The sequence below is a fragment of the Pseudonaja textilis genome, chromosome 12, assembly GCF_049901715.1.
Source record: "Pseudonaja textilis isolate UNSWEBS1 chromosome 12, rPseTex1.2, whole genome shotgun sequence".
In the NCBI taxonomy this organism is placed as follows: domain Eukaryota; kingdom Metazoa; phylum Chordata; class Lepidosauria; order Squamata; family Elapidae; genus Pseudonaja; species Pseudonaja textilis.
Genome location: NC_142001.1, coordinates 4,848,341 through 4,863,403, shown reverse-complemented (window position 1 = coordinate 4,863,403; position 15,063 = coordinate 4,848,341).

Below are 15,063 nucleotides of genomic sequence, written 5' to 3'. Positions count from 1 at the left end.
AAACGTGCCAAATTTGCACTATTTTTTCTCAATCGTAATATTCACTTTGTTTTGGTGTGGGACCGGCTCATTTGAATGCTGAATTTTAATGCACAGATATCTGACACTATTAAACAAATTTGCAGATCAACCAGAGTCATTCTTCTATGGATTATTGAAAATCACATTGTTAATCTGAAATTCCTAACCCAAAATGCTTCCCCCAAAGCAGGGGTCTCCAACCTTAGCCACTCTAAGACCTGTGGACTTCCAACTCCCAGAATTCCTCAGCCAGCATTCGCTGATCAAGCCCAAGCCCCTGCTGGAGTAGGAGACCCTATACCATTTCAGATAAGTGGCTGTCCATTCTCTTCTTCCATAAGTCTTAAAGTTGCCAAGGGTGAAGACCCCTGCCCCAGAGGTTTTCAGGGACTGGTCCCTGCCTAAATTTTCAAAGATTGCCCAGTTGTAACAACAAGTGGGCCACCATCTTTCAAGGCCATCCCAAGTGTTCACAAAAATTTGATGGGTTGGTGAGCAATTTTTGCTCTATGTCTATAACATAATGAATCATCACAGAAAGTAGAGATATTTAAATTATATGAGAAATCTCTCCCAAAGACTCTATTCAAAAGAGACATCATCACCTCCAAGTACCTTCTAGCTTCTTTCCACATTAGGAAGGTGAGGACTACTATTCTTATATTGTCTGAAGTCAGGGGCAATTTCCTGATTGGTTATTATTGGCCAATGCAATGAAAGATTGTGCCTCATTGGTAGGACACAAACAAGGCTTCCGTTTTTTATAGTTGGACTTCAGATCTAGTTCAAAGTTGCATTTGGAAGTTTAGAAGTGTGAATTTTGTACTACTGCCAGACAGTTCTGTGGCCCATTGAATCATCCTTTGAGAGAAAGGCCATAAGGTCTCATGTGATTAGAACAAAAATTAAATTTTAGGTTGTCCATATTTTTACCCCAATACTGATTATAAGAAGAGCAAACCTCATAAGCAGAAAAATAATTGTAGTGGTACTGAACTTCAATAATAAGTCAATATTTACTTACCTAAGCAAATAAACAGAAAGGCAAGGCTGGGCAAAAAAGGCAGTAGGAGTTGGAGTAACTTGGGCTTCCTCCTGGCTTCCTCAGTGACTTGTGGGAAGCTGGCAGGGAGCATCGGAAATCATACACATGACTTCAGGGATGCTGCAAAGGCCATACCTTTGCAAATAAAATATTTTAATTCCCCAGGAGTAATGGAGTCAGATTTTTAAATTATTCCTTAAGGTTTTACGTACCCTGATTCAAAAACTGTTGCTGGGTAATGCACCATTTAGGGCTAATGAAATCAGTACAAACTGATAAACACAGTGAGACTTTTAGTAGTATATAAATGAAAATACCTATTTTGTGATTCCAAGTTGATAATGTTTAAGTGGCTCTAAACAAACACACAGGCCAAACATAAAATTGCTGATACTTGGTTACCCAAATCCAATTTAGCAGGATTTACAAAACTCTTTCAAATTAGTATCCTAAGAGAGTTCTTACAAGATTCCAATGCTGTGTTCCAATGCTGTGTTTCTCAAACTTCCCCACTCTAAGATATGTGGATTCAACTACCAGAATCCCTCAGTTGGCATGGTAGCTGGGGAATTGTAGCATACATCATAAAAATTGTAGAGGTTAAAAACATTGATCTAGAGTCCTTAGGAGCTCACCAAAATACCATATCAAACTTTCAGGAGAGCGAAAATGGTGAAGACTTAGCTACAGAAAGCTAACGGCCACATTCCAATGCTTTCTTCTGTCATATGTAATGTGATAATCAGGATTAGGTCCAAATTATGTAAATTGAAGACATTAATTCTCCCTACATAATCCAAGTATGCTTTGACAATCATTTTTTTAGAGTGCCATGGTCTCCTTTGAGAGCCATCCAGAAGATGTTGGAAACACAAAGTGCAGAAGAAATGGGTTAAGCCCATGGAGGGAGAGAAGGGGAAAGACAGGAAGGCTTGCAAGTTGTTTTTTAACTACAGCTTTTCTTGATGATGATCTTATCCATTCAAGTCTAGTCCAGCTCTTAGTGATTCTACGGGCCAGGTTTCTCCACATCTTGATTTTGCACAACTTGTTTGAGTCTTTTTGTGCTCTGGCTGATGTCAGCTTTGATGGTGTCCATCCAGCAAGTTCTTTGGAGACCTGGTTTCCTTTGATCACTAATTTCCAAACATCACTGCTTTCTCCTCTGAATTCCCCTGCATGACATAACCAAAGTAAGTGAGACACAGCTCTTAGTACTGTTCTAGCCTTCTTGTGGACTCATCTGATCAGGTTGTAGGTTGACGTCTTTTTCTACCATGTCCCTCCAGCGTTGCCTTCACTTTGTTCACATAAATAAAGCACACTTAATAAAGTAGCATTTTTCCTTTTCTTCCAGCCACATCCAAAGGTACTTCCAAGGTGTACAAAACCTGTTTGGCTCTCTCACCTCTTACACTGGAAGAGAAATCAAGGGATTACACTCATAGAAATAGGCACAATAGAGTTAGGCTAGGAATTGGTGAAATTTCACATCAGAATGATTTTCTATTAAAAGGGTGAAAACACCACAATGAAGGAATAAAGAAATATCTGTTAACAGACTCCAGATGATTGCTGCCCAGTTGGTCCTTCTTGGAAGCCATATCAGGTTTTTGTTTGAGATGACACAACCACGGGAAAGGTTTGGGGATAATTTGTAGAACACGTTTTCAGAGTCTTTTCCTGTACATCTCATGCTTAGAAAACTAGCTTTAGAAAGCCTTCAGATATGCTGCTTGTGTTGGTTTAAAACTTGCTGATAAGCGGGATAAAATGAAGCCAAAACTTACAAAGCATTGGCACAAAGGCTTGGTTAGCTTGTTATTAAGGTTCAAGCCACTCAAGACTACCTTCAGGAAAGAGAAACCTTTGAATAATGCATGTATTTCTCATGGTCACAGATGGATGCAAGGTTCTCTCCTGGACACATTGCTGTCTAGCACAAACTCAAGACATTTGGCTGGGCCACGGTTTCTGAACAGGGTGGAAGAATCTTTCATCACAACAGCATATGCAAGAATTAAGTCTTATGAAAGATCTAAATGTATTTATTATGTTTTACATATATCTTCTCCACCAATCTCCTAAGAAAACCCCCTAAAGATGTGGCCATCCCATCCTAGAGCAACTCATTCCATAATGTACATTCTAGCTGATGTCCTCCCACCCAATAGGGCATTCAAAGAGATCAATAATTTATTTCCCCCAGATTCCTGTCCTCTTTGAACACCCTAAGAGTACCCAAAAATGTACAAAAATTAGAAGAAATGCCTACATTGTCCTGTCTGTATAGTTTCTGCACCCGTTGAATTTAGAAGGAGAAAGATCAAGAAGTTCATTATACTCCTATTTATTTTCACACCTTTAGGAAGAACAGTTGAAAGAACTGAGTATGTCAAGTCTAATGAACAGAATGACACGAGAGCAGTTTTCCAGTATTTGAGGGGCTGCCACAAAGAAGAGAAGTCAACGTATTCTTCAAAGCACATGAGTGTAGAACAAGAAGCAATGAATTCTCCCACCTAGACAAATGCAACCCTGTGAAGGAATAGAACCCCAAATTGTTTGGTTTCAATTGGTTTGTCCATAACACCTAAAAGAAAAGTTCAGGTTTTATTAATTGTACCTTAAATATTTTCTGCATTATCATTGTTATGTATATCCAGTAGATTTTCACATATTTGCAAGACCACCACACATGATAAAATGAACCTGGATTTTTGATTACATTTCCAGCACTTATTAGAAGTCCCTTTACACATTTTCGCTAGTCTATCAGGGCCAAATACCAATGATACATCATTTTATAGACATTTTTATTTCAAGTTATAATTTAATGTAAATTAAAGGAGAAATTTCTTAACAGTGAGAACAACTAACCAGTGGAACAGCTTGCCTTCAAAAGTTGTGGGTGCTCCATCACTGGAGGTTTTTAAGAAGAGACTGGACAGCCACTTGTCTGAAATGTTATAGGATCTCGTGCTTGAGCAGGGGGCTGGACTAGATGACCTCCAAGGTCCCTTCCCACTTTGTTATTCTTTTAAGACTTAATACTTAGAGAACATGATAAAAAGCAAGCGCTCTGATAGGTGGCTCTTCTGATTTTTCCATTATCTTCATCTCATCCCAACCTTACAAATGCGAGCTTGGAACTCTTATGCAGTGCAGAGTCTCGTACCTTAAACAAAATGCCTTATCTAAGGCTCTTTCTGTGAGTCCTCCAGAAATCTGCAGTTCCAGCTGCTGGCCAGAGAATGCAATCTCTTCAAAATGAATACAAACTCTGGGATCACTGCTAAAGCAGATCTGAACGAAATGGAGATAAAGGTCCAGGCGGCTCAGTAAAAGAGCTTATTTCATAGATAAAACAAAAAAGCAGAAGAGATAAACATATGCTATCTGACGGTGGGCTCTAACAGGGGTTGTGGAGAAAGCCAGCAAAAGACCATCAAAACTGAATCACAGATAGGCTGGCCTATCTATGCACAGGTTCTCATCTGGACTTCCACCAGCGTTTAGTTAGCTAGCTAGTTAGTTAGTTGGCTGGCTAGCTGGTTAGATAGTTGAATAGTTAGTTACACATAATCTTGAAACAGCAGCACCTTTGTAAAAGGACAAATACCTATATTGAAAATCGCTTTCTTTCTTTCTTTCTTTCTTTCTTTCTTTCTTTCTTTCTTTCTTTCTTTAACATCTGTCTGAATTGAACAAAATTTTATTTTGTTCTAATTTATTCATGTCATGTTTTTCTCTTTCTCTTTCCCTATTCTTTCTTTCTTCCTTCCTTCCTTCCTTCCTTCCTTCCTTCCTTCCTTCCTTCCTTCCTTCCTTCCTTCCTTCCTTCCTTCCTCCCAGGCTCCAGCAATTTAGCAAATGAAAGCAGTGGGTCTGCACAGAGAAAGCTCTCCAAAGCTTTCCCTTGCAGCAGCATTGTTTTTTAAAAGGGTGGCAAGGAGTCAAGAGCCATTTTCCTTTCCCCAAACCTCAAGGCCTAAGCGGCCCATTCTTGGGGTCGTGTTGAACCTGTTGTCCTTCCATGAGGCAGAATAAGCACCTGCCTCTTGGGGAAGGGCAGAAGTCAGCCTACCTGCTGGCTTTCTGTAAATGGACCTTAATGGGGGCATTTTGCAGCTGCCCTTTCTCAGAGAGCTGACAGAAGCTTCATCAGCAGGGATCCTCTCCTCGCTAATCCTTGACTTTCTCTTACAATCTCCCAGAAAGGCCAAGGGGAAGAGAAAAGCAAGTCAGCTGTTCTCCTTTCCACACTTTGCCCAAAGTGGGGGAAACGCAAGAGTCACACCCTTGGAGCAGGCACAAGCGGTGCAAAGGAGGAGGAAAGGGTTTCTTCCTTCAGCTAGCAAAATAAACTGTATTCGGACAAAAAACAAGGCCAAGGCTTTAGTCCTCTCTTCTAGTCTCTCAGCCCTTAGCTGGTGGGAACAAAGTTATCTATTCCATCATGGTTTGACCTAAGGCAAAATACCACCTTAGGAAATCTGGCATCAACATTTTAGAGTTGCCCACCTCCTTAATGTTAATGAATAACCCTTCCCACTTATTCAGGGGTCTCCAAACTTGGCAACTTTAATGTTGGGGAGTTCTGGGAGTTGAAGTCCACAAGTCTTAACGTTGTCAAGTTTGGAGACTTCTGCACTGTGGTCCAGTCCACCAGGAGACTGACTCTCAAAGAAAGAAAGGAAGGAAGGAAGGAAGGAAGGAAGGAAGGAAGGAAGGAAGGAAGGAAGGAAGGAAGGAAGGAAGGAAGGAAGGAAGGAAGGAAGGAAGAAAGAAAATAAAAGTTCTTTTTTGGGCAATAATGCCGAAACAGTTTTGGCATTTGCCCCTTCTGGGATGAGTTGTTGATATTGTTGTTGTTTGATTCCCCAGACTAGATTACAGGTTTAGGATTCCCTAGGGATTTCCCATCCAAGCACAAGCTGGGCCAGACCTGACTGAGATTTCTAGATCAGCCCTTGAGCCACACATCCCTCCATCTTTCTTTCTTTCTTTTTCTTTCTTTCTTTCTTTCTTTCTTTCTTTCTTTCTTTCTTTCTTTCTTTCTTTCTTTCTTTCTTTCTTTCTTTCTTTCTTTCTTTTCTTTCTCTTTGTCATTCTTTTATTCTTTCTGGGCCCCTGCATCTGCCCACAGATTTGGTCTCAGTTTTGCCTCACCTTCCAAAGAATTTGAGTATCATTTTGGGGTAACGATGAAGAAGTTAGGAGACCATGAATCTAGTTTTCTCTTAGGCATGAAAGCTGGTTGGTGGCTTTGGGCCAGTCCCTCGGTCTCAGCCCAAGTTTGTTGAAGGAAAGTAGGATAATATGTACTCTGCTACCTTCAGTGGCATTAATTAAACTAGGGATAGAAATCTAGTATTTACTGAAGATATGAAAACCTGCCTAAAATATCACAAAATGAAAAAAGTGGAATGTTCCCATTAAAGTCAGCAGAAACGGGCAACAGCACCTTTTCTTTAGGACGTCTCATCTTCGTTCAGTAACCTTAGTTTGAGTAATGAAACATCTGCAAAATGTGGGTTGGACTAAAAGACCTCCAAAGTCCCTTCCAATTCTGTTATTCTATGTTCTATCTTTGAAGCACTCTTGCCAGGAAATGCAAGCTGTCATCAAGCTGTTTTCAAAGGTGACCTTTGAATGATAAATACAAATAATGAACTGCTTTTCCGTGCCCAGGAGAGACCTGTTTTTTTCCACTGAAGTTCAGGATCCAGTAAACAACGAGACTGTCTTGTGGTTATTTACAATTTCAATGTAGAAAGCTGTCCCACTTAAAGCCAACACCTACACTTGCTTAAAACAGAGATGACCAACCTCAGCCAGCATGGGAGGTGAAGTCCAGAAATCTTAAAGTTGCCAAGGTTCGACAACCCTAGTTTAAAGTGTACTTTCCTTTAAAGCATCTCATCTTGTTTCTTCTTATATATTTTAGGGATCGTAAATTCCTCCATAGCCCTAGGATAGTGAGAGGTGAAAATTATCTCAAATAATAAATGACCTAGGAATGCTTGGTTTTCCACACATCATTGCAACCTTCTCCAACTTGGTGCCCTCAAGCTATGTTGAGATGTTGCAGGATCCAGTCTGGGTTGGTCACTGGACTAGAAGTTTTGTCTTTTGAGCTTTTGGACTAGACCTGGAGCCTAGGCTGGAGAGATGTTCCCCGAGGATGGGCTCCAGCAAGAATCCAAAAGCTCAGAAGACAAAACCTCTGGTGACCAACTCAGATTGGATCTTGCAACGTTATCCTGGGATACATAAATTTGTTTTCATCATGTTGAGATGCACCTCATCATCCATTCTAAGCTCCTGTTTCCATCACACTCAGTCGAGGAAGCCTTGGTTAGCTGGGAACGATGGGACTGGTTAGCTGGGAATGATGGGGGTTGTGGGCCCTAGATGGAAAGGCTGTCCTCAAGAAACTTCCTTCCCACCCACCCACCCACTGCCCTGTCCTCTGATCCCTGGTCTCTTCCTTTCCTGGAGTTAATATGGATGTGTTAGTTGGGATGGTGTCAATGTAAAAAGCATCTCCCAGGCCCTCCATCCCTGAAAGGGGGATGGGGGCGGGCTTGGGGTACTTCGCACCTCTTTTGCAAGTCCACTCTTTAACAAAACAACTCAGGGCGCCTGTCTTACATCTTGGAGTTGAAAACATGCAAGTGACCAGATAGAGAGGCTCAGTAGCGGAGCCCTTCCTCTCAATGCAAATTCAGTCCTGAAGCTGGCAAGGGAGGCAAAGGGCAGGCCTGGCTTGGAAAAAAACCATGATGGTTTGATAGCACAGGGGCAGATAAGCTGAAAATGAGGTGGGAGACTTGCAAGAGTCTGCAAGACTTGCCCTAAATGGCCAAACCCTTTAATAAAGCAGTGGGTAAAACAAAAAGGAAGATGTTTTGCCTGTTCAACTGAAGGTGCATGTGAGCCACATTTTGTACGAAGAAGCCAGTATGTATCCAAGACTGAAAAGGTGAGAAAGGAACCCAGAAAAGGGCTAGACAGCAGCATGCTAAGAGCTGCCAAAAAAGCCAATGCAGTCATAGGCTGCTGCATTAACAGAGTGATAGAATCAAGATCATGCAAAGTGTTACACTTTATAATGGTATTAAACCTCAGGGATTAAGGTGCAAACCTGCTTTTAGTGAAGGTGGAAAGCTTCCACTCCATCACAGAGTCCCACTACTTCCTCTCTAGCTCTCTGTCAGAAATGCTCAAATATGTCCTGCCCCCAGCAAGCAAGGGATTGGAACAGATGTCTGGTAGTGTGCACCTTTAATAAATAAATAATATAGACTACAATTCTTAAAACTTCAAAGTCTTCTTCACATGAAGCTTGCCTTCTGGTTAAAGGTATCCATGGCGCAGGTGGGGAGATTCTTCCTAACTCACACTTATTGGTAAACTATAATTTAGAATTATGCATTGCCTTGGGCCTTGGGTGCTTTGTCAAATTCCTCCGAAAGCAGTCAGGCTCTGAAGACTACAGGAAACAGGACAAGTTCCAATTGATCTTAATTACACTTCATTAAAACAGGCTATCTGCGGGTCTTAGCTTTCTGCAAATGACCATTAACGTTAAGTAGAGTTGAAGAATTGAACAAAATCTTAAATTGAGATTAATCTAAAACAGAAGGAAAACCTTACAATCTCCTTGGGGTCTTATTGAGTTTACAGCTTGCCTTTCCAATATTTAAAACCATGTAAATGGGTTTTAGAAGTCAGAGAGTAAAAAACACAACACAAGGAACACAGTCAAAATAAATCCCTACATGAAACCCTTCACCGACATAATGGACAATTAGAAAGACAATGAAGTGTGTTTTGTTATTTTCCTGTATACTGGAAAAGTGGACATTCTAAATGCATCTCTTGAGGGTGTGTGTGTGTGTGTGTGGAATTTCATAACCTTGGCTAGATGGTGTTCTTTCCACCTCTTTTTAAATAGTGACCATAACATTATTTTGTTGCTTTGAAAATGTATAGCCCAGAGCTGTGTATTTATTTATTTATTATTTTTATTGGTAAATTTTTGATTTTTTTAATGCCAAAAGTTAAAATACAAGCTCCCCAAAAAGAAAAAAAAAGATATTTTACAAACACAAAAGGAAGTTTGACAAAACACTAAAAATGTGCCTTAGAAAAGACAAAAGACAAAAACATATACACGTATTGTCTTTTGTCTTTTTATTTATTAAATTTATAAGAGCAAAGAATAGCACGCCCAATAATAAATCAATAAAACACAGGTTAAACATCCAATAATAAACAAAAATAAAATAAATATCTCAAGAAAGCAGCAATTGAAATCGAATTAATAAACGAATTTGGTCATTATATAAATATCTTGAATTATCCTACTTATGGGTTAAGTTTAACATGCAATCTAAGGCAAGACTTGAGTTTCCCATAAGATCACATTACACTAAAGCCAAGCACTCTGTATTATGGCTTTAGGCTGTTCTTAATTCAGATTTCTGGCCCCTGAAACAAGACCCTGGCAATGGTGGGTTTCCCTTGGCCAACAGTGGTGCCATCTCTATAGGTTCCCTTGGATTTTGAGATATCTGCCACCACGCCCACCACAATCCCTTTTGATACTTCTTCAGCTTTGATATGCAAAACTGTCTCTTCCTTTTCTTTTCTTTTCTTTGGCAAGTTATATGGCCGGAAAAGGTGACGATTTTCACAGCAAACAATTCTGAAAAAAGAAGCTTTCCTTGGTTTTATTGTCTCCAGAAGAAACGTTCAGTGAATTTTATAGCCCAGGGGAATCCTACAGAAGGTTCACATAGAAACAAATACACACACACACAACCTGCCCCCCCACTCTCACAACACAAATCCTATTGCATGTCTTATTTGCTGAACTAGAATATGTCACAGAGACTCTAGAATGTGAAATACAACAAGCATTCACCAAAAGGCATAATTCAGAAAAATATAGATTTATGTCATGCAGATCATGTCTTGTAATGCATATGAACTGTATATAACATTTTAACTAAATAACTAAAAAACCCTAAATAATTAATAATAATAATAATAATAATAATAATAATAATAATAATAATAACAACAACAACAACAACAACTCCTCTCTGTCAATTTTGCATTAACAGTAGGATAAAGTCAGGATCATGTGAAGTGTTACTACTGCTTTATAAGGTCTTGGTAAGACCACCCTCGGAATGCTGCATCCAGTTTTGGTCACTATGACATAAAAAAAGATGTTGAGACTTTGGAAAGAGTGCAGAGAAGAGCAACAAAGATGAATAGGGGACTGAAGACTAAAACATATGAAGAATGGTTGCCAGAAATGGGTATGTCTAGTCTAACGAAGAGAAGGACTAAGGTGACGTGATAACAGTATTCCAATGTTTGAGGGGCTGCCACAAAGAAGAGGGGGTCAACCTAGTCTCCAGAGCACCAGAAGGCATCACAAGAAGCAAAAGATGGAAACTAATCAAGGAGAGAACCAACCCAGAACCAAGCAGAAATTTCTTGACAGTGAGAACAATCAACCAGTGGAACAGAAGTTGTAGGTGCTCCGTTACTGGAAGCTTATAAGAAGAGACTGGGCAGCCATTTGTCTGGAATAGTATAGGGTCGCCTGCTTGAGCAGGGGTTGAAGTAGAGCTCTCCAACTCTGTTATTCTGTTACTCTGGGTCTAAAGATTTACAAAGCTTCCTTCCTTGCAAATCTCTTATGGCAATACTAGAGTTACTCTTTGAGTTCATCACCATGTTATCTTTCCTCAAGGCACTTTTAAGATTTTGAGACAGGAGAGAAACAAAGACTCCTTTGAAACCCACTTTATTTTTTCTTCTCTGCAACCTACATGGGGGTGGTTGTTCTTTTTCCAAAGTGGTGGATTGCTGGGGTAAAGGGGAACAGGGTCCACAGGGTACTGCGTTAATCTCTCGGATATTTTAGATGGTTCTTTTTTTCCTGCCTTGAAAAATATTTAAATCTGTGGACCTCCTGAGTGAAGGAGAGAAGGGGGAACATGAGGCTGCGCACATCTCAATGTCATACAAATGTCTCCAAGAATGAGATACCCACTTTTTTTTTAATTTCAAGACATTTGTGCAGTGACTTCATGATGGATTTGACATCATTGTGCCTTGTAGAGGATGCCATGAATGCTAACCCAACCCACGTATTGGCCATGGGATTATTGTTACTTCTGGCATGTTTTTTTCACTATGGTACTTTCAGGACAGGTGTCTGAGATCCCAGATCAGGCTAAGCCCTACACAATAGTTGGCTTCTTGACAATGTGGTGTCAACAGAGTTTTCTTTATTTCTATCCCATCTTTATTATTATTTTTTATAAATAATTGAAGGCAGTGAACACATCTAATCCTCCATCCTCCTCCAACTTTCCCCACAACAACCCTGTGAGGTGGTCTGGGTTGAGAGAGGGGGACTGGCCCAAGGTCACCCAGCTAGCTTTTGTGGCTAATGTGTGATTTGAACTCACAGCCTCTCACTTTCTAGTTGTGCTTCAATCCGTTGCCCTTGTCATCTGTATGTTGAGAAGAGAAGATTCTTTATTGGCCAAATGTGATTGAGCACACCAGGAATGTGTCTCCAGTGCATAAGCTCTCAGTGTACTATACCTACAGTGATATAATCACAAGATACCAATAGGCACCCAAAGCAGAGGCTAGAAACCATGGTTTACAGTCTAGGGTAACGAAACACAGCAAAAACAAGTCATGTAGTATGGAAATCTTTAAGTTCCCACTGATGGTTGGAAAGGAAACCTCCCTCAATCATAGGAGGAGAGTTGGGTGAATGTATGACGTATCTGAAGATGTGACGAGGAACTCGGGAAAACTTCTGCCTTTTAATAAAATGCGTGAGTCGGAGAAAGCACCCAGAACCCTGCAAATGGCCTGCAAGCAGGAGGCACAAATAGCAAGAAGAGAAGCATAAACTTCCTTGAGGGGTTAACGCTGAAGTGTGGTGGCACGGAGAAGATTCCTCTGTTGGAACAGAGCTTCGTCCTCCAGAAAAGGAAACAGGAGGGGCGTTCCCAAGACTGGTGCCCCCTTGTTCTGGAGGAGATGAAAGCCAGGCCAACATTTGTTTAGGGCTTGTAAATTCCAAACCAATTGGCTCGGGTATCTGAATGTGAAAGGAAGCTTTGATAAGATTGGCTTGTTGCCCCTTTGTGAGGCCAGTGCTTGATTCTTAACACCTCCCTGGAGTTTAGGGAGCCACTTTAAAAGGGCCTTTGTCTTGCAGTTTGTCCAAAGCCCTCACATCAAAAACAGCCTGGGAAGATCAGAAGGCTTATTTGAAACCCCGAAGGAAGGCTGGGAAGTGATAAAGCAACAATGACGTTAGACAAGGAGCGCCCCTTCTCCTGATGTCTGAAGAAGGGTTAATCATTGATCGCTGGCCATGCCGTACATCTCTTTCCTGAGGAAGAGTTTTCCATCACCACCATCAAAGTGATGCCCAGAGAAGTGACTTTCTCTGAAGTTATCCTGTTTAGAGAAGCCGAAAGGAGGCGGGGTAGAGAAAGGCACTCATTCGCCCCAGGAAAAGGTTCGTGGGGATCAGGCAATCCACACAGGCCAGGTGAAACCTGGTTACTCTAGGGACCATCCTAGGATAACAAGAGTTGAAAGGGACCTTGGAGGTCTTCTAGTCCAACCCCCGGTACAGGCATTCCAGACAAGTGTCTGTCCGGTCTCTTAAAAGCCTCCAGTTGTAGAGTATCCACAACTTCTGGAAGCAAGCCGTTCCACTGATCAATTGTTCTCACTGTCAGCAAACTTCTCCTTAGTTCTAGGTTGCACCTCTCTCTTTAACAAGCTTCCACCCGTTGCTTCTTCTCCTGCCTTCAGGTGGTTTGGAAAATAGGTGGACCCCCTCTTCTCTGTCGTAGTCCCTTAAGTGCTGGAAGATGCTATCATGTCATCCCCAATCCTTCTCTTCATTAGACTAGACATACCCAGTTCCTTTCTTCATATTTTTTTTTGCTTCCGGCTTCTTAATCATCTTTGTTGCTCACTTCCACCAATTTTTTTATATCATGGTGACCAAAACCGGATGTGGATCAAATATTACAATATGATATGATATGATTATTATATTATATCATGGATCAAAACCATTATGTGGTTGATACTTCAATTCCCAGAATTCATTGGGAATTCATGGCTGGCTGGGAATTGAAATTGACAAGTCCTAAAGTTGTCAAGTTTGGAGACCCTTGCTCTAGCCCAGCAATCAAAGAGTGGTGATCAACTTGTTTAGCAACTGGACAGAGGTTCTTTTAAACTATGATTTCAATTTTGCAAGCATTCTTAGAAAACATTACTTTATTTCTTTATTTGTCATTCTGTTTGTACCTCTTGCAACAAGGTCACTGGCACTCTGTGTAAATGTTTCAGCAATAGCAAATACAACCACACCCACACACACCCACTTTTTTTGGATCAAGTCTAGCTTAGACTTCACAAGAGAAAAGGACCAAGAGCCAAATGTGGTGAAATTGTCATCCAAAAATCAGAGTGTAAAGAACTGGTACTAGATAAGGGCTCTTGAGTCATGAGTCATATTTTGTCTCCAATGCATGTTTTGTCTCCTGGAAAAACAAGGACAAAAGGAAAGTACCGGATGGTTTTATACTGATAAGCAGAGGCTAGAAGTGGAAAAAGAATTTCACAGAATATCAGAGTTGGAAGGGATCTTGAAGATCTTCTAGCCTAACCTCCTGCTCAAGCAGGAGCCCGAAAACCATTTCAGACAAAATGCTGTCCAATATCTTCTTTAAAATCTCCAGTGATGGAGCATCAACCTCATGGTGCACATGCTGTCCTGCCATTTCCTTGGTGCATGGAAATAGGCACCAGGAGTGGCCAAATTCTCATGTTAGGGAGGGTCATTCCCTGATACAGAGATCTCACAGGAAATATTTTCAGCCTAATTTGGGAAAATTTTAAGGTTTAAAATGGAAATAGGTCACTGAGACACAAACATCTACTATCCTCACTTGTAAATTCACGGTTTATCATCGGTGCAACGGTGCAAATGTGCTGAGCATTATGTGGGACTTTGGCATGACTACAAACCATGATTGTCTTCCATATACTCACAATGGCACCCTAAAATGTTATGATTTCTAAAATATGGAACCTTCACAATTTAGAATGACGTATATTCCATAAATAGGACTGCACTGAAATAATAGCACGTATCAGGATTCATAATACAGGTAGTCCTCGACTTACCACCACAGTTGAGCCCAGAATTTATGCTGCTAAGTGACAAATTTATTAAGTGAGCTATGTCTCATTTTATGACTTTTCTTGCCACTTTTGTTAAGTGGATCCCTGCAGTTGTTAAATTAGGAACACGGTTGTTAAGTGAAATCAGGCTTCCCCATTGAGCTTGCTTGTCAGAAGGTCGCAATCACGTGACCCCTGGGACACTGGAACCGTCATAAGTGTGAGTCAGTTGCCAAGCACCAGAATGTAAATCACGTGACGGGGGGGGGGGGCTGCAGCGGTCATAAGTGTGAAAAGGGGTCATGAGTCCCTTTCCTTCAGTGCTGTCGTAATTTTGAATAGTCAATAAATGACCTGTAGTAAATTGACAACCACCTGAATTACACTACCCTAATATTAGGCAATACCCCAGGTGGGCATCGGCGTTTCATTCTCCAAAGAGTGCCAGTGGGGTTCACGGAAAACAGGGGTCACAAAGGCTCCCTTATCTTATGACAGGAGGGAGGGATTGTGCTTTCTAAATCATAGAACCGTCGCAGTTTAGAATCACGTCCATTCCACTAAGTAGGACTGCATTGAAATAACAGGATGGATTGAGATTCATAATATCATTGTAATCCTATTACAATAAAGGGGAGGGGGGGGAGAGAGAGAGAAGCCACGGCGCCTGCGGACCACGGGAGCGCGCGCGCTCTCCCGGCCTCTGCCTCACAGGGCGCGCGCTCGTCTCT